At 34.7% G+C, this 21484-nt stretch overlaps 1 long non-coding RNA gene across 2 annotated transcripts in view; it reads right to left on the bottom strand.

Annotated features, from left to right (window-relative positions):
* Positions 1–15854, bottom strand: part of LOC132673307 (uncharacterized) — a 137647-nt gene extending 121793 nt beyond the window's left edge. Inside the window, exon 1 of one of the 2 annotated variants that reach the window (XR_009607976.2) lies at positions 15817–15854. This is a non-coding gene — a long non-coding RNA (uncharacterized LOC132673307). Of the gene's footprint in view, positions 1–10683; positions 10821–15816 lie in introns of those variants that run through there. The other variant, XR_009607977.2, reaches the window with a different exon arrangement.
* Positions 15855–21484: the final 5630 nt, after the last annotated feature.

Below are 21484 nucleotides of genomic sequence, written 5' to 3'. Positions count from 1 at the left end.
ATTGTTTGGATGGCAATTTTTTTCAACAAGAAAGATATTACTTACATTTGATGGGCTTACAGACTGGATAAATATATGAAAAATCCTAAAACATCTTGAGGATGCCACAGAGCACAAAGCTATGTTTATTTGTGCTATATGGAAAAACATTTGTGGTATTACGAGTTTTTAAATCTAGAGTATTTTTCAATCTAATTAAATATTTACTTTGCTTTTAAATTTGTTTGTTTATTTGTTTGTTTGTTTGTTTTTGAGAGTGCCAGTAGAGGAAGGATGCCGAGGGAGGGAGAGAGAGAGAGAGAGAGACAGAGGATGCATCCCAAGCAGGTTCCATGCTCAGTGCAGTGATGAAGAGCTCAATCCCACAACCCTCAGATCATGACCTGAGCCGAAATCAAGATTGAATGCTCAACCAATTGAGCCACCCAGGTGTCCCAATATTCACTTTCTTATGTAATTTGTTCTTATAATTTTTTTTTGCAATTCTTAAGAGAACTGCCCCAAATTATTTAATTGTTAGGCCTCATTAAACCAGGGTCTGCCCTTTCTCAGCTCTAAGCATGCTTACCATCCTTAATCACTTTTGTCAACTGCTAGTTTTCTTGCTTTTTCTCATACATCATAATCATAGTTCCACCTCAGGGAATTTACACTTGCTGTTTCCCTTTCTCCTCCACTAAACTAATTTTCTAATGGCTGTATGTACAGCTCAGTGTCCACTTTGTTTAGAGAGCTGCTCAAGCATCACTTCCTCAGAGAGGCTTTTTCTGATTGTCCAACCAAAAAAGTAGCTTCCATAACTTTCTTTTTATTTTCTCTGCATTGTTTTTCTTCACAACATTGTTATTATTTACATATTGCATCATAATCTGTTAATTTACTTTTTAGGGCTAATATAAATTCTATATTATAAATATAATACAAATAAAATGTTAAATAAATAAAACATAAATATAAATTACATACATTTTTGTGTATTTCATTCACTCTATGAGCTTATAACAGTGCTTGGCACATAGCCACTACTCAGTAAAAATTTGTTAAACAAATGCTTGAACACATTATTACACTGTTGTAAAAATAGAAACTAAAGGTTAGAGTGACCTATAATTTTTGAATCTATTAATCTTACTTCCCTCTGCTTTGTTTATTTTTTAGTATTAAAGTGTAATTGACACTAAAAATTATATTAGTTTCAGGTGTACAACATACTGATTCAGCAATTCTATACATTACCCAGTGTTCATTACCATTGGTCACCATACCAGGTTATTAAACTTATTACTGACTATATTCCCTATGCTGGACTTATCATCTCCATGATTTATTTATTTTATAACTCAAAGTTTCTACCTTTTAATTCTCTTTATCTATTGTTTCCATCTCCCTACCAGTCACCAATCTGGAAACCAGCAGTTTATTCTCTGTATTTATAAGTCTGTTTCTTTTTTTTTCTTTGTTGTTGATTTGTTTTATTTCTTAGATTGCACATGTAAGTGGAATCATATGGGATTATCTTTCTCTGTGTGACTTATTTCACTTAGCATAATACCCTCTAGATCCTCCATGTTGTCACAAATGGCAAGAACTCGTTCTTTTTTAAGCTGATTAATATTCCATTATATATATATAGTATAGTATAGTATAGTATATAGTATATAGTATAGTATAGTATAGTATAGTATAGTATAGTATATAGTATATAGTATATAGTATAGTATAGTATAGTATATAGTATATAGTATATATAGTATACTATATATATATATAGTATACTATAGTATACTATATATATATATAGTATACTATATATAGTATAGTATACTATATATAGTATATATATATAATGTATATATATAGTATATATATATGTATTCCATTATAATGGAATATACAGTGTGTGTGTGTATATATATATATATATATATATATATATATATATCTCACATCTTCTTTATCCATTCATCTATTTATGAGCATTTTGGCTACTTCCATATCTTGGCTATTGTAAATAATGCTATAATAAAAATAAGGATGCATTATTTCTTTCAAATTAGTATTTTCATTTCCCTTGGGTAAATTCTCAGTAGAAGAATTACTGGATGATATGGTATTTCTATTTTTAATTTTTTGAGGAGTCTATATACTGTTTTCCATAGTGGTTACACCAATTAACCAGTTACATTCCCAACATCAGTGTATGAAGGTATTTGTCCTCCCATATCTTGCCAATACTTGTTATTTATTATCTTTGTTATTCTAGCCATTCTGACAGGTGTGAGGTGATATCTCCTTTTGAGTTTGATAGGAATTTCCCTGATGATTAGTGTGTTGAGCATTTTTCAAGTGTCTGTTGGCCATCTGTATGTCTTCTTTGGAAAATTGTGTATTATGGTCCTCTGACTGTAATTGGATTATTTGTATTTTGGGTGTTGAGTTGTGTAAGTTCTTTATATACTTTGTATATTAATCCATTATCAGATATATCATTTGAAGTTATATTCTCCTTTTCAGCCAGTTGCTTTTTTGTTTTGTTGATGGTTTCCTTTGCTGTCCAAAAGCTTTTTATTTTAGTGTAGTCTCACAAAATTTTGCCTTTTTTTTTTTTTTTGCTTTTGTTTCTCTTGCACAACTTATAATTTTAAAAGCTGTTAAATGATAGAGTTAAAATTCACAGTCAGATTATTTTTTTGGACTCTTAAGATCAGTTTGTAGCCACAAAACATCTTTTTACCTTAAAAAATCCTTTAAAAATAGGCTCAACTTTGAAAAGTGAAATACATATTGTTCCTAAATTTTTAAGGCTTGACATTTAATATTCAAGATTTAAAAGTTCAATAAAATATTAAAAGATGAAAAAGTAATTTAAAATAAAAGTTAGCTTAGGCTTTCAAGGGAAAGTCTGATATCATAGTGCAGTGGTAGTCATTTATTGCTACAGCAACCTGTGAAAAAGCCACTCTATAATGACATCTTAATTTACAAAAGCAACTCTTAAAAGGGCACAATAAATATAATGTTAAAGGCAATACAAAATCCACCAAAGAGGAAGTACACTGAGCAAATGAACATATGGGAAACTTTTAACCATCTTATTAATTAAGGAAATGTAAGATTACAATGCTAAATAAAGCATTTAACGTATTAAATTAGCAGTTTATAAAAATCACATTTCCGTGAACTGCTGGTATCCATGTAATAGAATTGACAATATTAACTATCTTTGATCTAATTAATCTAGAAATCATGAAAAAGAATTATCAAAGCTGTTCATGCAGAAAATGCACATTTTAATAAATAGTATATTAGTAAATACCTAAGAAAAACATAAAAGTTTGAGTCATGTTAGAAAATTAATGAAGTTATCCTATATGTGAATGAGTGTTTCAAAGACACCAAACTGCAAAATTTGTTTTAAATTTATTATAGTGCTTGCAGGTGATTGAAACAAAGCATAAGCAAATACTTTCTGAAAGAACCAAGGTTCAACCTGGACTTCAAAGTGTCCCCACAGATAAAGTTCCTGGAAAAAATGAGATCACAATTTTAAATTAAAAAAACAAAAACAAAAACAAAAAAAAACAAAACAAAAAACACACCTCACACATAAATAAGGCACTGTCTGTGACAATCAACAGAACACATCAGGAAAAGGCGTTAGGTCTTGAAATAGTCTGCCACAAAATATTGAATAAATATGTTGTCATGTTTAAAACTAGAAAGTGAGTTTGCAAACAGGAGATAGTAAACTACCAAATAATTTTGGAAATAACCTGGAAATTGTTTGTATATATATATTTTTTTAATTTTTTTTAACGTTTATTTATTTTTGAGACAGAGAGAGACAGAGCATGAATGGGGGAGGGTCAGAGAGAGAGGGAGACACAGAATCTGAAACAGGCTCCAGGCTCTGAGCTGTCAGCACAGAGCCCGACGCGGGGCTCGAACCCACGGACCGTGAGATCATGACCTGAGCCCAAGTCGGACGCTTAACCGACCGAGCCACCCAGGCGCCCCTGTTTGTATATATATTTTTAAACAAAAACTAAATGGAATCAGCAACACACATTTTAAAAATGAAGCTATATACATGATGTTATTTATAATAATATCAAAATTATTAAATATCTAGGAGTAAATATTATGATAAATGTATAAGACCTCTATATGGAAAAAATATTATTGAATAATATTGGAGAAGAAATACAAATGGAAGTATATATCATTTCCCTAGATTTGAGGACTCAATTTTTAAAGTGTTATTTCTCTGCAAATTAACTTATTGATTCACTGACATAAAAATTACAACAGGTAGCTTAACAAGCTGAAATGTATAAGGAAATACAAAGAATCAATGATAGTCACAATGCTCTTGAAAAGTAAACTAAGTTGGAGTTATTCAACAGTTACCAAGAGTACAGATATACAGTGTGTAAGTTATTGTGATTATAGGGCTAAAGGTAGAAGTATAGACCAGTGGATGAAGTGGAGTATACAAAAACAGAATGACACATATCTAATCTCTAGGCTTAAGGAAAATATATCATTGCAAACTGGAGGAAAAATGATCTCCTCAAAACATGATGACGGGTTAGTTGCATACTCATGTTTTACAATGTTCCAGGTTGATTACAGATATACACATTAGAGATAAAACCAATAAACCTTCTAGAGTTAAAATTAAGAATTCTTGCTTAAAAGGCATCAATTACAGTGCGAAAAGGGAAGCCAAAGAATGTGAGAACATATTTGTAATATTATAAATGACAAGAGGCTTCAGTAAAAGAAAACAAAACAAAAGGACAGATAATACAATGGAAAATGTCAAGAAAACTAAATAGACCTTTTGCAGAGGATGTCCAAATAACTAGTAATGTGACTTAGTGTCATCATTGGGGAAATGCAAACTATAACCACATGGGACACTATTACAAATGAGACTAGATGACAAACATTCAAAAGGCTGACTGACAATGCCAGTGTTCTCAAGTATCTGAAAGACAAAAGAATGCTCAATAACCACTAGCAAAGGGTATAAATCGGTACAGTTGTTACCAGTGGAGTTCTCAGTCCTTGGATTCCCCAGGAGATGATTTATAAGATTTCCATGGGGATCCATGCTGGAATAAAGACAGTCAGAAGGAAAGTAGCAAGCACAAAGCAGTTTGTTAAAGCACACCCTCAAGGTTGGAGAATGGGTAGGTTCCCAGAGGTGGAACCGGCCCCTAGATTGTTTTGGAATTGGATATTAATGGGTTTCTCTGGGATGGGAAGAGCTGGGAAGTACACTGGGGTGGTCTCTAATGGAGGTTGCTTCCAATCATTTGGGTGAACTACTCCCACAAACCTATAAAGTTTGTACTGGAACCATCAAGGCAGCCTTTCTCTCTGGTGGGGGAAGGGGGCTATAACTGCAATGCAAATGTATTATAATGTAATGAGTATAGGGTTTGCCCTTGGACAGATGTGGAGGAGGAGAAGACAAGCTCCATAGTTATGGCTCTGGTTCTGTCAGCCCCAAGGTCTTGGAAGCCTTAAGGTTGGGATGTTGTGCCCAGGGGTTTTTAATGTACAGCTTATCTATCACTGTCTTTGCCTCCAGCTCATGTCTCTATAATTCCCCTTCAAGGACTTGGGACTCTGCCTCCAGCATTCCTTCCACTGCTCAGGTCTAGTGTCTACCTAACACAATGACTTCAGAAAATTATTTGTCCATATCTGCTTTTGGACCCAGCAAACCTTTGCTCTTAGATCTTTGCTCAAAAGAAATGTCTACCCCTTGCAGCAACGATGGGTACAATGCTTGTCTATAATACAGAAATTCTGAAAATAAATCCCATCAATAGTAAAATGTGTTGTAGGACAGGCAAATGAGGGTATACTTACACATGGGAAATATTATATAGCAATAACAATAATAAACCACAGATACAAGCTAAAATGTGGATAAATCTCATAAATATTTTCACTGAAAAAAGCCTGATACACAAATATTTTGTAAGATTCAATTTTTTTTTATACAACTTCAAAATAGTCATTTTGAAATAGTATTAAATATGGGGAGGAAGAAGGTGAGTATATGGGAAGGGGAAGGAAAAGGACTTCTTAGTGAGGCAAAGTTAAGTGTTTCAACCTAGTTGTTAGTTGTGTCTTTTTATTCACTTTGTAATAATTTATTGAGCTGCATGCTTAGGGTTTTTTGTTTTGTTTTGTTTACTTTTTCTAATGTAAATTATACTCTAATTAGTTAGCAGCTATAACAACAAAGTCAGAAAGCATATAAGTAACTGGAAATTATGTTTTAATAAATTATCCAGAATGCAGCATATAACAGTAAATGTGTATAAATTATTTAAAAAACAATATTGACTAAGATCCAAGGTTAATAATGCATTTATAGGTTAAAATAAGATTAAATTGTAGCGTCTGGGTGGCTCAGTCAGTTGAGCATATGACTCTTCATTTCAGTTCAAGTCATGATCTCATGGTTCATGGGATCAAGCCCCACTTGGTTCCACACAGTTCAGAGTCGGCTTGGGTCTCTCCCTCTCTCTCTCTCTCTCTCTCTCTCTCTCTGCCCCTCCCCGACTCAGACTCTGTGTTTCTCAAAAAAAAAAAAAAAAAAAAAAAAAGATTAAATGTAGATAAAGTATCAAGATTCCAGTTTGTGGAAGGGACCAACAAACAATGGTCCTGGTACCAGCTAGGCGTCCCAGAATTCAAGTCATTTCTGACTCTGTCTGACACCCTGAAATAGCATCAGATTCCAGAGGTTAAGGATTCAGTTCTACAAGACTGTCTTCACTGCACCCCCTTGCCACTTCGGACATCAGCCACAAGCCCAATCATCTGTAGATTAGAAGTTCCAACAATCCCCTCCTTGAACTTCAAAGCTAGTCACTCACAAGTTTAGGTTGTTATCTGTACTTCTGACTGGCTATGAATCAGAGGTTTCCATGGCCCTCTCTTACTGACTGATCATTTTGCTAAAGCAGCTCACAGAACTCAAGAGAAACATTTTACTTCCTAGGCCACTGGTTTATAAAGGGTGTAACTTAGGAGAAGCCAGATGGAAGAGATGCAAAGGGCAAGGCAAGAGAAGAGGGTGCAGAGCTTTCTTGACCTCTCCCAGGTGTGTCACTCTCCTGGAATGTCCTTGTGTTCACAGACCAGAAGCTCTCTGAAACCCTTCTTTGAGGTTTTTAGGGAGACTTCATTACAGAGTCACGATGGATTAAACCATTGGCCATTGGCACTTGATTCAACCTCCAAACTCTCCCCTCCTCAGAGGTCAGAGGAGTGGGACTGAAAGTTCTAACCCTCTGATCAAATGATTGCTTCTCCTGGCAACCAGCCCTCCATCCTCGGTGAGGTCAAAGGTCGCCTCATTAACATAACAAAAGACACTTTTGTTGGTCTCCTCTCAGGAAATTACTGGGGTTTTAGGAGCTCTGTACCAGAAAAAGAGATGAAGACCTAATATATATTTCTTATTATGAATTAAAATATCACACTAGATATGTTATAGCATCCGCATTAATCTGGAGGGGCAATTAGTTTTAACGGGCTTCAGATCGTTGTTGGTTAGAAAGAGGAAGAAACTATTTACATTTGGGCTTGGGCAGATTAATGCCTTACTTCTGGCTCACTGGAGTAATCTAAGGGAATCGCAAGAAAAGATCTCATAGGCACATGCTTTCTAATAGAAATATCCTCTACGGAAACCTTTAGGGGAAGAGGGGAACACCTCAGTAAAATGGATGAATCAAAGAATGGGGTTTCTCTTCAGCAAAGTCTCACAGATGGAAACTTCAGCCTTTATCACAAGGAGTGTAGCCCAGAACAAGAACTCAGAGTTGTCCTGACCTGAGGCAAAGGGACTGGAGTCTTCATACTCGCCCATCTGTCAGGAATTCGTCTAGGAATGCCCAGGTCAAAGCCCTAGGTACTTTTGTGTCTTTCCTAGGTGCAAGGGAAGCAGTTTCCAGAAGCCCGAAGACAGTGCTCCAACAAAGAGCTGCAATTGCTCCCAATGGAAATGAAAGGCAGCAGGGATGGGGTGGATTGTGACACAAGAGCAGCTTCAGTGAGAGGATTTGGGAGAACACTGATATTTATTACAGTCCACTCTCATCTCACCTTCCATTTGCTCCAACCTGTCACAAATTTTTCCAGAGGGCTCTTCAAAATACATTTTGTAAAATGTCAAAAGGAGGTTGGAGAGAAAAGCTGTACTACAGTTTGCTGTAGTAGTCCTCAAGGCTAAACTGATACTCAATACCTCCCTCCGCTACCACTTTTCCTAGATTACTTCCCATCTTCACTAATACCTCTACTTTGTACATCACTCCTTACTTTCACTAGTACCAAGTGTTTTGCCTGGGGACTGACTCATAGAATCATGTGCCCTTCTCAGACTGTGGTTGCTGTAATTTCCCATTCACAGTTGAGAACAGACATGGGAATCCCTGAGAGATGTCCCAGTGATCCAGTGATTCCTTTTTTTTTTCAACTTTACTTATTTATTTTTGAGAGACAGGGAGAGACAGCATGAGTAGGGGAGGGGCAGAGAGAGAGGGAGACACAGAATCAGAAGGAGGCTCCAGGCTCCAAGCTGTCAGCACAGAGCCCAATGTGGGGCTCGAACCCACAAACCGTGAGATCATGACCTGAGCCGAAGTTGGACACTCAATCGACTGAGCCACCCAGGCGCCCCTAATAATGACAACATTTTTAAATGAAATTAAATATTTATTTCTGCTAATATAGGCTCATTTTGGAATGTTGAATCATTTTTCTTTTGAAATATAGAAAATTTCAATTAAAAAAACTAATGGAACAATAATAAACATTAAAAGAACGTATACTTTATCTAACATTTACCTACAACTGGAGAAATTATAGATATAAGTGTAAGCCAAGTAGTATTTTTATTTATTCTAATGCCTGTAGGTTTCTGGGTTTTCTCTCGTGTAATTGTGGATGCATATTATAAAAGTCTAAAATTATGTAGCTTAATTTTGTTTTCTCTTAGAGTAATGAAGCTATGATTTTTTTTGCTTTGTATAATAAATTTCATTTACATGTTAATCTGCATTTTCCAAGAAAAAAGCTGTAAACAGAAGATATAGACAATACATTTCAAGTCTAAAACAGACTAAATATACAAGATGAAGATAATTTAATTGCATTTCCAACATTCTTATGGACATTTATTAACCTTACCCATCATATTTTCTTAATAATAAATTATAGATGCATATATAATGGTGTGAGACCATAATTCTAAACTGAATATAAATATAGCAGGACAATGAATTATCAAAGATACATCATTTTGGCCCTTGTATTTCAGAGACTTGTTACTGTTTCTCTCATTTATACAACTTCCTGAGTTACTAGCGCCATTATTCAATGAGTTATTAAAACGTGCATCATTATTTAACACTGCATTTTCTCAGTGAGTGATGCAGATAAAAGCATAACAGCATTCTGTCTCAGAGTAGTATCAGTACAGTAATTAAAAATTAAGGTGGTCCCCAAAGAGACAGTTTCAATCCTTAATACCCTACAAGGACAGAAATACATAGAATCTTTAAGCTAGAGAAAAGCTTTGATGAGATCTTCTGTAATAAACTCATTGAATACTGAATGGAATATTTTAAAAAATTAAGAGAGATTGACTTCCTCAAGATTCTGTTTATAGTGTCTGAAATAGAGCTAGCACTAAAGTTTATGACAATAGCATCAGATAATCCTTCTACACCTAATGACAAGTTTTAGTTATTTCTAGACAGATGATTTACAAAAGTCCTGTAATTAGTTCTAAGCTTCTCTTAAAGCTACGAGTTTTTAAGTGGTCTGGGATAATACTACCAAACATAGTATATACAAGAAGAATCGAGCTTTACCAAAAAGAAAAAAAAAAAAGAATAGTAACACTTAATAGAAAGTAGGTTCCTACTGATATTTAACCTTACAAAAATCTAAGTTTAATCTACTATCTTATTGCTCCAGATCTGCCGTTCAGTCTTTGAAAACATTCCATCCCTATATTTTATACTGGATATTTTCATACAATAATTTTGTGAACTGTTTATTTTATTTATTCTATCAGTATTTATGAAGTCATTCACCTAATTTTAAATTACTTTTATTACATGTAAGTGCATACAAAATCACATTCACAAAATTTGTGTAAGACATACATAATTACAATGAAATTAACACATATTTATTTATGCAATATCCAGCTCAAGAAATGGAGCATCATAATAAATTTATATCCCTTTTTGTCTTTCTTGATCCTATCATCTTCTTCCCCCTCTACAGAGACAACCACTACCCTGAATTTTGTTTTTATGTTTTTATTCTTTATTATAGTTTTATTTACATATGTCTTTGTAATCCATACATTATTATTTTGTGTTTTTCATACCGAAGGGTCTGTTGTGAATCTATCCTTTTGCCACATGTTTTTTATTTCCATGGGATTATATTCCTGACAATTACTCATATTAACACATAGAGATATCATTATACATTTTCACTGCAGTATAATATTCTACTCTATACATACAATTAATTTATTACATGTGAGAACTTTACCTCAATTAATTACTATATCATTCTTAGATATTAAATAGGTCAATGTATATTTGATTATTTTAAATAGGTAAATACATTTGATGAATGCAGTGAATGGTTTTCTGAAGAACACACATCAGTATAATGACTCTGAAAAAAAAGAATAATTAGGATTGAAGTAAAAATACAGTGCACTTTATTCCAAAGTGCTTCTTTTATGCTATGTACTCTAAGTATTGAACCACACAACAATTCCCACAATATACTTTTTTTTTTTTTTCTTTCTGGGCCTCTCCCTGTTATGTTGCCTATGCCATGTAAGCCATTGCCCCAGGCTTGTTCATGTGAAGATCTCCCAGTTAACTTTCATTTTATGCACAAAATTTTAATTTAACGTTTTTTTAATTTTTTTTTTTTTTTTTTTTTTTTGAGAGACAGAGAGAGACAGAGCATGAGCTGGGGAGGGGCAGAGAGAGAGAGGGAGGCACAGAACCAGAAGTAGATTCCAGGCTCCAGGCTGTCAGCACAGAACCCAACACAGGGCTCCAACTCACAAATGGTGAGATCTTGACCTGAGCCCAAGCTGGATGCTTAACTGACTGAGCCATTCACGCGCCCCCACAAAATTTTAATTTAAGCTTTATTTTGTTTTTAATGTTTATTTATTTTGAGAGGGAGAGTGTATGCACAGGCAAGCAGGGGAGGGGCAGAGAGAGAGAGAGAGAGAGAGAGAGAGAGAGTCCCAAGCAGGCCCCACGCTGTCCCCACAGCCAAGACAGGGCTTGATCTCACAAACCATGGGATCGTCACTTGAGCGGAAATCAAGAGTCGGATGCCTACCCTACTAAGCCACTCAGGCACCCTTAATTTAATTTTTCAATAACTGTACTCATTTTCTAAGATTTAGCATGGCTTAGTTTGGAGCTGCACATGTCTTTTATGATAGTAATAATACATTTTTAGTAATATTTATATTCTTAGAGAACCTTAAACAGTTCCAGTAGCAAAACAGTTAATGCATATTCTTTACTGTTTAAAAATAATCTCTGAGTGCTGTGTAAGCTGTCATGTGATAAACATCAGTATTCTCATGTGATTCCAAAATCTTTAATTTCCTAAATTAGTATACTTAAGATATAATATTCATTTATTTTTTCCCAAAATTTACCATAACATGTATCATTATTTTGACTGGAAAAAACATAAAGGTTTCTTACAAATGTATAATATAGTTTCAATTGCCCTTGCTGTGTCTTAGTTTGGGGTTATTTCTTCCATTACCAGAATTTTTTGATGAATGTTCTACTTGTTAATATTTAAATTGTTTTTTCTGCTCCAGGGATGTAACACCCTTACAAATAACAAAGAGTAATAACACAAAGATAACAAGTTTATCTCAACTCTCTAACCTTTTCCTTTTTGTAATGATATCTACCCACTCTCTTGATAATTGCCCTGAAGATATTTTTATGCTGGTAAATGATAACTTTTCAAGATCCTCCTTAGAAAAAACTTTTTCAAAATTGTTTCCCCTTTCAAGTTCACTAACTCCATAATTGGCTGGTTGCTTTGACTTTGGCATTTTGCTCCACACTTACACAAAAGTTGGAAACCAATAATAATGTTTCCATTCAGTCTGACAGTTTCATATATAGACATTCTTTTTTCTTTGTTTCTTTGACTAACACTGCTTGTGGCCAATCATTTCATCTCAGTTATCTTTCTTCTAGTTTCTGTTTCTTTGTGATTTAATCTGTGATGAGGTTTGTCACTTTCCAGTCTTCAAAATCATGGTGACATTTCTTCCATCACCACATTCTCATTTTATTTATTCTTTATATTACTATAACAAAAAATCACATATTTACATGTTCTCTTTTAAATAATAGCTTGTAAAAGGTGACAGAAAAGCTCATCTCCAAAGCATCATTTAGAAAGAATTCTGCAGTTCATCCATCATTTCTTCATTGGTTATGTTCCTGGTTGGTCTTAAGGTATTACAGCATTGTTTCTCCTTCACCCTAGACAGTTGTATTATGGATTCAGAGAAGGAGAGATTATATTCCCCACTAGGAATCAAGAAGTATGTGCCCATAGGAAACAGAGCTGATCTCTCTCAACTAGAAATCTTTTCTCTTAAGAATTGCCTGTGTACCACTGTGGCTTGTTAAGCTGACTGCCATCCCTGAAATGCCTGTTCACAGAGGTTTCCAAGGATACACTAGTACAAACTTTTTCTTACATTAAAAGGGAGGTAATAACATCCATGCTGCAATAGCCTAAAAGCCACTGGTCTTTTAGAATATCCAACTTCCCCTGTATGAAATTACATTCCATCTGATTTTGAAATATTGTGTAGGTTTTCCTTTTTAAAGATAAATTTTCTTAGCAACTAAGTCATTCATTTTCCCCCACCCATGATTAGGGCTGAAGAGTAACAGTGAGAGAGGAGTACAGGTGACAGTGTGCATGAGTCTTCATGTTCCTACTGCCACCACCAATTCCAAAGCTAAGTATCTTCAGTCAGTATCTTCACTGCTATTTTCCTTGAATCCATCAGGACTGAGATCATCATGATCTTATTCCTTGATTTTAACAATGAATGTAGCAAGTCCCTGAATCCCAGGTCATCTTTTGCTTCTCGTGCTCCCATCCTATCCCTTTGAAGCCCAGTACATCCTGATTCTGTCCCCTGCATTCACTGCACACTCAAACTTTAATCTTGCTCTCTATGCTAATTAGTGATTTCTTCTCTGAATTCCCCCTTAATTTGCCAGGTCTGTTAAAAACCTGCCCCCCTCTATCTGTATCTTCTATCAGGATGTTTTGTCCCCTGAAGCCCCCTGAAGATATGGCTGTTTCCTCTTCCTGTATCACTTGTTACAGTGGGCATCAGGTGTAGTAAGTGTCCTGTTAGCTCATTTTTGCTTTCTGAATGTTGTTCTTTCTTTATTTCTAAATTATCCAGTTTTGAATCTTATATCATTAGATGATATAAGTAACTATGCCTAACTGTTCTTACTAACTAACTAACTAACACTTGGATCATTTGTCCTTATTATTCAGGGATTTTTAGGTCCTCATTGTCACTCTCTCCAACACTACTCTCATAAAAGTGCTGGGTACTTTCCAAAGGCACAGTGTAGATAAAGCTTCCATATCCTAGATTCTTGTTTCTTACACCCCCCTCCTCCAATGATCCAGTACTCTACATCAGCCTTATAGTTCTATGCTCATAAAGCTAGGCCTTTTCTTTCCAAAGATCTCAATCATTTCATAATCTACATCTCACTCCTGATAACCGTCTCTTATCTTTACAATTCACCCACTTCACAAACCTAACATTTCTCCCACCACACTAGTTCTGTTATCCAAAGCCCTGTCTTCTTTTCGTTATGCCATATCCTTTGACATCCTCACCCCCTTACTTACCTAGTTTAAATTCTGTGTTCAGTAATTAAAATAATTCCCTTCCATACACTTTTGACAACGTGGCCACCTTTCACTTTTGTTGTAGTTCTCTGGCAAAATCATAACACTAGTTAATTCCAGTTAACCCCCAGCTAAAACAAAGACAAAACTTCTCTGAGCACACTTTTGCCACCAAATAACACCCCATTTCATTACTTCCACCGATTATACTAATGTCTTTAATTCTTTTAGTCTCATTTTCCAATCAAGATTCCCTAACTGGATTTTGCTGCCACCTCTCCACTGCAACTATTTTTATAAGCATAACCACAATCCACACACTGTCAGATTTAGCATTTTGAGCACAAAACAACATTTTATCACTCCTTCAACAATGTTAAATTTCTTCTCTTACCTTGGAGGACTAGTTGGTCTTATTTTACTGATCTTTTTTGATTTTGTCTCCTCCTTCCCCCTTAGGCCTTTTTACATTGGAATATCTTGGATTTAAGTAAGTCCCTTGATTTTTTTTTTCCTCCTGTCTATCTCTACACACCATCTTGGTGATTTTGCACATTCTCTTGTCCAAAGTTAGGTCTATAGTTGAGACAACTCTTATAAACCCCATAGTCAGATGTCAAGTTGTCTATCTGATATCTCCACTTGTGTATATAATAGATTATCTAATTCAATATGTCCAAAATTAAGTGGCTTCCCATCTCCAAAACCTTAGTTGAAATTGTCTGTCTGAATCTGCCTTCCGGTTACTCAAACCTAACCTAGGAACAAATCTGATTCTCTCTTTCACAATCCATGTTCCCTTTGTCATGAAATCTTGTTGACTTTAATTATGAAATATAACCAGTTTATCCAGTCTTTTGTTTATGATTATTAATTTTTGTTTCTTGCTTAAAAAGCTTTCTATATGTGGTAATGATATTCCCCTGTTTACTTGTAGAATATTTATTCTTTTAAGGTCTATAATCCATGTGGAATTGATTTTTATGGTGTGGGAAATGTTTTCAGTTTCTATTCACCACAAGACCCATGCAGGAATGTTCATACCATAATTAGTCATAAAAGCCCAAGTCTGAATATCATTAACAAATTAACAAATGATCATATATTTATGCAGTGTAATATTATTTAGCAATGACATGGATGAACCTCCCAGATATAATTTTAAAATTTAAAAATGACACAAAATGCTGGGATGAGCACTGAGCGTTGTATGTAAGCCAATTTGACAATAAATTATATTAAAAATAAAATAAAAATATATAAATAAATAAGTAAATAAATAAAAATGACACAAAATAATATAAACTGTATGGTTTAGCCTACATACATATCGAAATAGGGAAAATTAATCTGTGTCAATAGATGACAAAATAGTGCTGTGATTGTTTTGAGGGGAGTGGTTTACTGGAAGAAGGACTGAAAGGGCTTTGTGAAATTCTGGAAATGTTTTACAACACAATCTAAGAGGTGTTAAGTAGATGTTTATATGTATTAAAATTCATCAAATATATACTTAAGATGACCCACTTTACCAGATGTTTGCTATACTTGAATAAAAACTATATCTATTTCTATTTCTATTTCTATTTCTATTTCTATTTCTATTTCTACACCTAGGCGTCCATCTTTCTACTGCATCTATTTCTCCAGCTCTGGTTCTATTAGCAAACTCTTTCCTAGATAACTATGCTAGCCTTCTGTGGTAGGGAAAATAATACCCCTCCCCAAAGACATTAACTTCCTAATCCCCCAAATCTGTTCTTTTGTTACCTTCATGGCAGAAAAGACTTTGAATACCTTATTAAATTAAGGATCTTGAGATGGAGAGATCATCCTGGATTATGTGGGGAAGTTCATTGTAATCACAAGGGTTATAAGAGGGAATAGGAGGGTCAGGGTCACAGAAAGAGATGTAATAATGGAAGCAGAGGTCAGAGTGATGCCGTTGCTTGTAAAGGGGCTACAAACCAAGAAATATAGCCAGATTCTAGAAGCTGGAAAAGACAAGAAATAGATTCTCCCTTAGAGCCTTCAGAAAGAATGCAGTCCTTATAATACATTGATCTTAGCCCAGTGAAACTGATTTAGAATTTTTAACCTCCAGAACTGTAACAGAATAAATTGTGTTGTTTTAAGACACTGTTTGTATTAATTTGTTACAATAGAAACTTAATATACCTTCAAAGATGGAAACATATATTTACTTTTATATCTATGAAGTTCATGTTCTTTTTTTTTTAAGTTTATTTATTTATTTTGAGGGTGGTGGGGGAGAGGCAGAGAGAGAGGGAGAGAGAGAAACCCAAGCAGGCTCACTTTTAGCGCAGAGCCTGATTCAGGACTTGATCTCATGAAATGTGAGATCATGACCTGAGTCAAAATCAAGAGTCACGTGCTTAATCAGCTGAGCCACCCAGCCTGCCCTAAAGTTCCTGTTCAACACAAATGTCAGAGGAGTTCTTTTTACACATAAGTAAGATCATGTCTAAGCTATGTATAAGTAAGCTTCTCAGTTGAGAATTCTGCCATTGTTTCCCATTTCACTCAGAGTAAAAGTTAAAGTCCTTAAATTATGTGATCTCTTACTTTTCTGATTTCCTCTCTTGCTATCTCTCATCCAACCACTATGAGTCCCTTCCTATTTTTCAAATACAGCAGTCACACTTTATTTAAGGGTTTGTTTTCTACTTATATTTTCTCCCTGGTACAATATGTAGATAAATACCTTATCTCCTTCAATTATTTGTTAATTTTCACCTTTTCAGTGAGAATTCTGTGGAATTGCTCCTTCCCTTACCCATTGTCTTTCCCTGATCATTCCATGCTCTAAATTTTGGTTTGTTTTATTTTTCCATTGTAATGTTTATAATATTACAGCCTAATATAACAGTATCCATTTATTATGCTTCTTTTTCATCGTCTGTGTAGCCAGATAGAATATGAATTCCATAAAAGCAGTGACTTTTTCTTCGAAGTAACATAAGTGCTTACAACAAATATTTGACTTACAGTAGATGCTCAACACTTTTTGATAAACAAAAACATTTATTGAGGGTTATCTTTGTGGTAGGTACTGTATCATGTGGTATATTTAAAGGAGCAAATAAAACTTGACTTGAGGTTAATCAACCAAAAGGGAGTAAAAGGGGACAGGTTTATTCTCCCACCTGAAACAAGAGGAAAGCAGATAATATATATAAAATGATGGTCTGCAAAACACTGAACATCAGGCAACAAAGGGCAGTGATTCCTGAGAAACACAAGACAAAAATTTGAGATCTATTATTGCCTCAGGTTCCTACCTGAAGAGAATTTCCAGGGAATGCACAGGGAAAAGGAACTCAGGCAAAACCCAGCAAACTGTCTGGGTTGAAGAGGTGGAGAGTCTGAGGAAAGCCAGGCAGCTACTATTTTCAGGGCAGAGTGCCAGGGAGGAGAGACCTGCACAGAGAACTCCAGAGATCTATGGACTGGACCATTCCCTCTGATCATTCAGCAGAGTGTTGATCTATGCATATGTATGAAGAAATTGCCCAAATCCAGTGAAAGAACCAAATGAGAGGATTAGAGGAAACAGAGCTCAGCACTCACATGGGGTTGAGCATGGTGACTATTTCTATCAGTCAGGCTGGAATATTTCATAATTCATGGAGTCAAGAGTAAATGTAGTCCTCATAAAGGCTTCACATCATTAGTGGAGAGTAATTAGTCTAGTTTTACTTATAGTTGTTTTTTAAAGCCAGACCCAAAAGGATCAAACTAACTGTACCCAACAACATTTACAATAATATTGAATTACTGCTCAAGAACATTTATATGAATACAAATATATCCAGCATTCATCAAGGTAAAACCACAATGTATGGCATCCAATAAAAAATAGCTTGCTTCCCAAAAAAGCATTAAAAAGCCAGAATGGAGATAAACGTCATTAGGGTAAACGGACTCAGAAATAACGCAGATAATAGAACTAGCAGTCGAACATTTTAAAACACTAAGTATAACTATATTTATGTGTACAAAAAGTTAGAGAAATGATCAAATATATTAAGACAAGAAAGATATAAAAAAAGATTCAAATCAAATTTCTGGATATGAAGCTACCTAATCTGACATGAAACATGAACTTGATGGGCTTAATGGCAGCTTAGACATTACAGGATAAAAGATTAGTGCATTTAAATACATACCAATAGAGGTTATCCAAAATGATAAATGGAGATTTAAAAATGAGTAAAAAAATAAAAAGCATCACTGAGCTGTGGGGCAATTTCAAGTGGCCTAAAACATGTAATTCAAGTCCCTGACATGTGACAGGGGCTAACATTTGCAAATATAACAGGAAAATTTTTCCCAAAACTGATGAAAATGACAAACACAAATCTAAGAACTACAATGATCCCTAAACACAAGAAGCATGAAGAAAACACCATCATATCTATCACTCAAATCCAGTGATAGGTAGAAAATATTAAAGCAGCCAGAGCAAAAAACACATTACATACAAAGGAATAAAGATAAGGATGACAACAGCTTTCTCATCAAAAATGATGCAAATGAGAAGAGAGTAGATCAACAACTTTAAATATCTGTAAGGAAAAAAAAAATTTTACCAGCCTAAATCTATTCCCAGTGAAAATATATTTCAAAACTAAATAATTTTAAGAAGGTGTTTTGTAACATACAAAAAGTAAAAGATTCATGCCTGGAAGACTCACATTATAAAAGAAAGTATAGGAAATCCAGTAGGAAGAAAGAAAATATCACCAGATGCAAAAATGGTTTTGCACAAAAAAATAGCAGAGCATCAGAAATACTATCTACTTTGGTAAATGTATAATTTTTGTTATTACTTAAATCTATTTTAGGCAATATATTATTCAAAATAAAATAATACTTACATAAAAATAACAATTCACTGTGGAGTTTAGGCCATATTTACATATAAAGTTAATAACCCCCCTCCAAAAAAACCCATAAATATCAGGAAGTGAGAAATCAAAACATACACTTGCAAAGTTCACTATTGATACTATCTTAAAATGGTATCCTATTGGTTAGAACTGAACTGTTAGCTCAATGATGAATGCTAAAATCTCTAGAGAAACTACAACATTTAAAAAAAAGGATTATAACTAATATGCCAAGAAAAAAAACTAAATGGAATCATAAAAATACTAAATTATTTCCAAAGAAGGCAGAAAAAAAGAAAAAGTGGAACAAAGAAGAGATTTCAGCAAATGATAGATTTGTACCTAACCATGTCAGTAATCACATTAAATGGAAGCAGTCTAAGCACCCCAATTAAATAAAAAAGGAAGATTTAAATATAAAGACCTCCCTACTTCAAAGGTAAAGTTGGAGTTAGTATGTTGATATTCAAGCAGATATCAGAGAAGAGACATTTATTTACCCAAGATAAAGGAAGTCCTATCCTAATGATAAGGGGATCAATTCATCTAGAGGGATGTAACAATCCTAAATGGTCAAACATATAACAAGGAGCTTTACAATACATGAAGCAAAACTGATAGATACGCAAGGGGAAAATATTTTGCACAATGATCTACAATTATAATCATATATTTAATTTGTCATCTTGTGATGAGTTGAGTGGAAATGAAATATTCTTTGCTAAGCCCTGCCAAAATACATATTTAGGAGACAAAAAAATGTGTGCCTCTGAGTTTGAGAGTGGTTTTTGTTGTACCTGGATGTGGAAGTTTTTTAAGGACCAGGTGGTTGGGTGAAACAAGCAATATTTGGAGAGTGCTAGCAAAAGTGAAAAGAGCCTCAGGAAGTCATTTAGCAGAAGCTTGGTGTTAGTAAAGAAGAGATCAGTAGGGGGGGTGCCTGGGTGGCTCAGTCCCACTTCAGCTCAGGTCATGGTCTCACAGCTTGTGAGTTGGAGCCCTGCACTGGGCTCTGTGCTGACAGCTCAGAGCCTGGAGCCTGCTTCAGATTCTGTGTCTCCTTCTCTCTCTGCCTCTCCTCCACTCGTTCTCTCTCTGTCTCTCAAAACTAAAAAAATAAACATTTTTTTTTTAAAGAAGAGATCAATAGAAGCTTAAAAGAATATGAAGAGCATGCTAATAGGGAATTGTTAGGAACTACAGAAAAATAAACCGTATCACCTGAAAAATAGAAAATATGACTAATGATTCAGCAAATATTTCAAGGTAGAATGTTTAAATCACTACTTGAAATTTTTCACTGGCTATGATAAAATGATAGATGAGAGAGATGAGCTGAAATTTAATTATTCCATTTTTAAGTAAAATTTATAAGAAATAGAAAAACAGTACTTACAGAATTCAAAAATAAAATTAAGTTTCACATTTCCAGGTCTTCCCATGTTTTCAAATTAAGAAAAGGCTTTAGAGCAAAGGTGAAGTGCAGAATGGGACTTTATAAAATGTCAGAAAGGCATAAGATGGTTCCTCAGGGAACTATTCTGTTAGAAAAATGTTCCCCTCAGGATCTCAAGGATATGTCCTACAAATCGCTTCTCTTAAACAATAGACCTTCTAAGAACATAATGTGTTGGCCTTAGCAGCTTTACAGCTTTACAAGAAGTTTAAGGGAAAGCATGGATTATGTTGATGAGATTTTTGAGTACTGGGGATAGGCCAGACTGCAGTCTGGGTCAGCTTGAAAAACTCAAGACGTAGGACACTATATATGAACCCTTGAATGGAGATCCACCCCCCCATCCCAACCCCCATCCTGAAATCAGAATAGTTTACCACTTGGAATTCTGGAAAATAACTCCTCAAATCAGATCTTTGTTTTCAAAGGATACACAGTTTAGGGGGAAACACTTCATAGGTTGTAATTCACAAGGCTCTGGGGTTTGGAGAGGGAAGAGAATCACATATCTTCATCTAGCCAGCCCCAATGTTTTTATCAGCTTTTCATGTTTCCAGGGCTTTCCTACAGCCCTGTTTTTACTCTGGAATACACTAGCACTGGAGACTTGAGTTACTGCTAATATGGGATGTAACTCATTTTCCCACGGCAATGGATGGAAAGAAGCGAAGCAAACTCCACCAATTTCTTTCTTATCATAGCTTTTACAGCCTGCTTCCTGCCCCGGGATAAAGCCTCTACTCTGATCTCACATTCTAATTCAGAACATTTCTCAACATTTTCTTATTTCCTCCTCGGTTGCAGAAAGGGTAGCTTATTCAGCATGCAATTAAAATTTAGATTTTCCATGTTCAATGTTCCATGAATGCAACCTTGTCCGTATGTCTTTGGTGTTGGATTTATCTGCTTCTTTATTTTACATTGAGGTAGTTGATACTGATAGGTTCTAATTGCAATTGTTGCTTTAGCATTTGAAACATTGATACTTAAACTTCCTCTAGTAATTAACAGAAATATATCTCTATCTATATAGAGATATTTAGATATCAAGAATGAATCTTTTTCATCTCATAGAGCAAAATACAAGAATCTGTTA

This window comes from Panthera onca, chromosome C1, assembly GCF_046562875.1.
Source record: "Panthera onca isolate mPanOnc1 chromosome C1, mPanOnc1 haplotype 2, whole genome shotgun sequence".
Lineage (NCBI taxonomy): Eukaryota > Metazoa > Chordata > Mammalia > Carnivora > Felidae > Panthera > Panthera onca.
The sequence above is the reverse complement of the archived record's forward strand: the minus strand, read 5'-3'. Positions and strand labels throughout refer to the sequence as shown.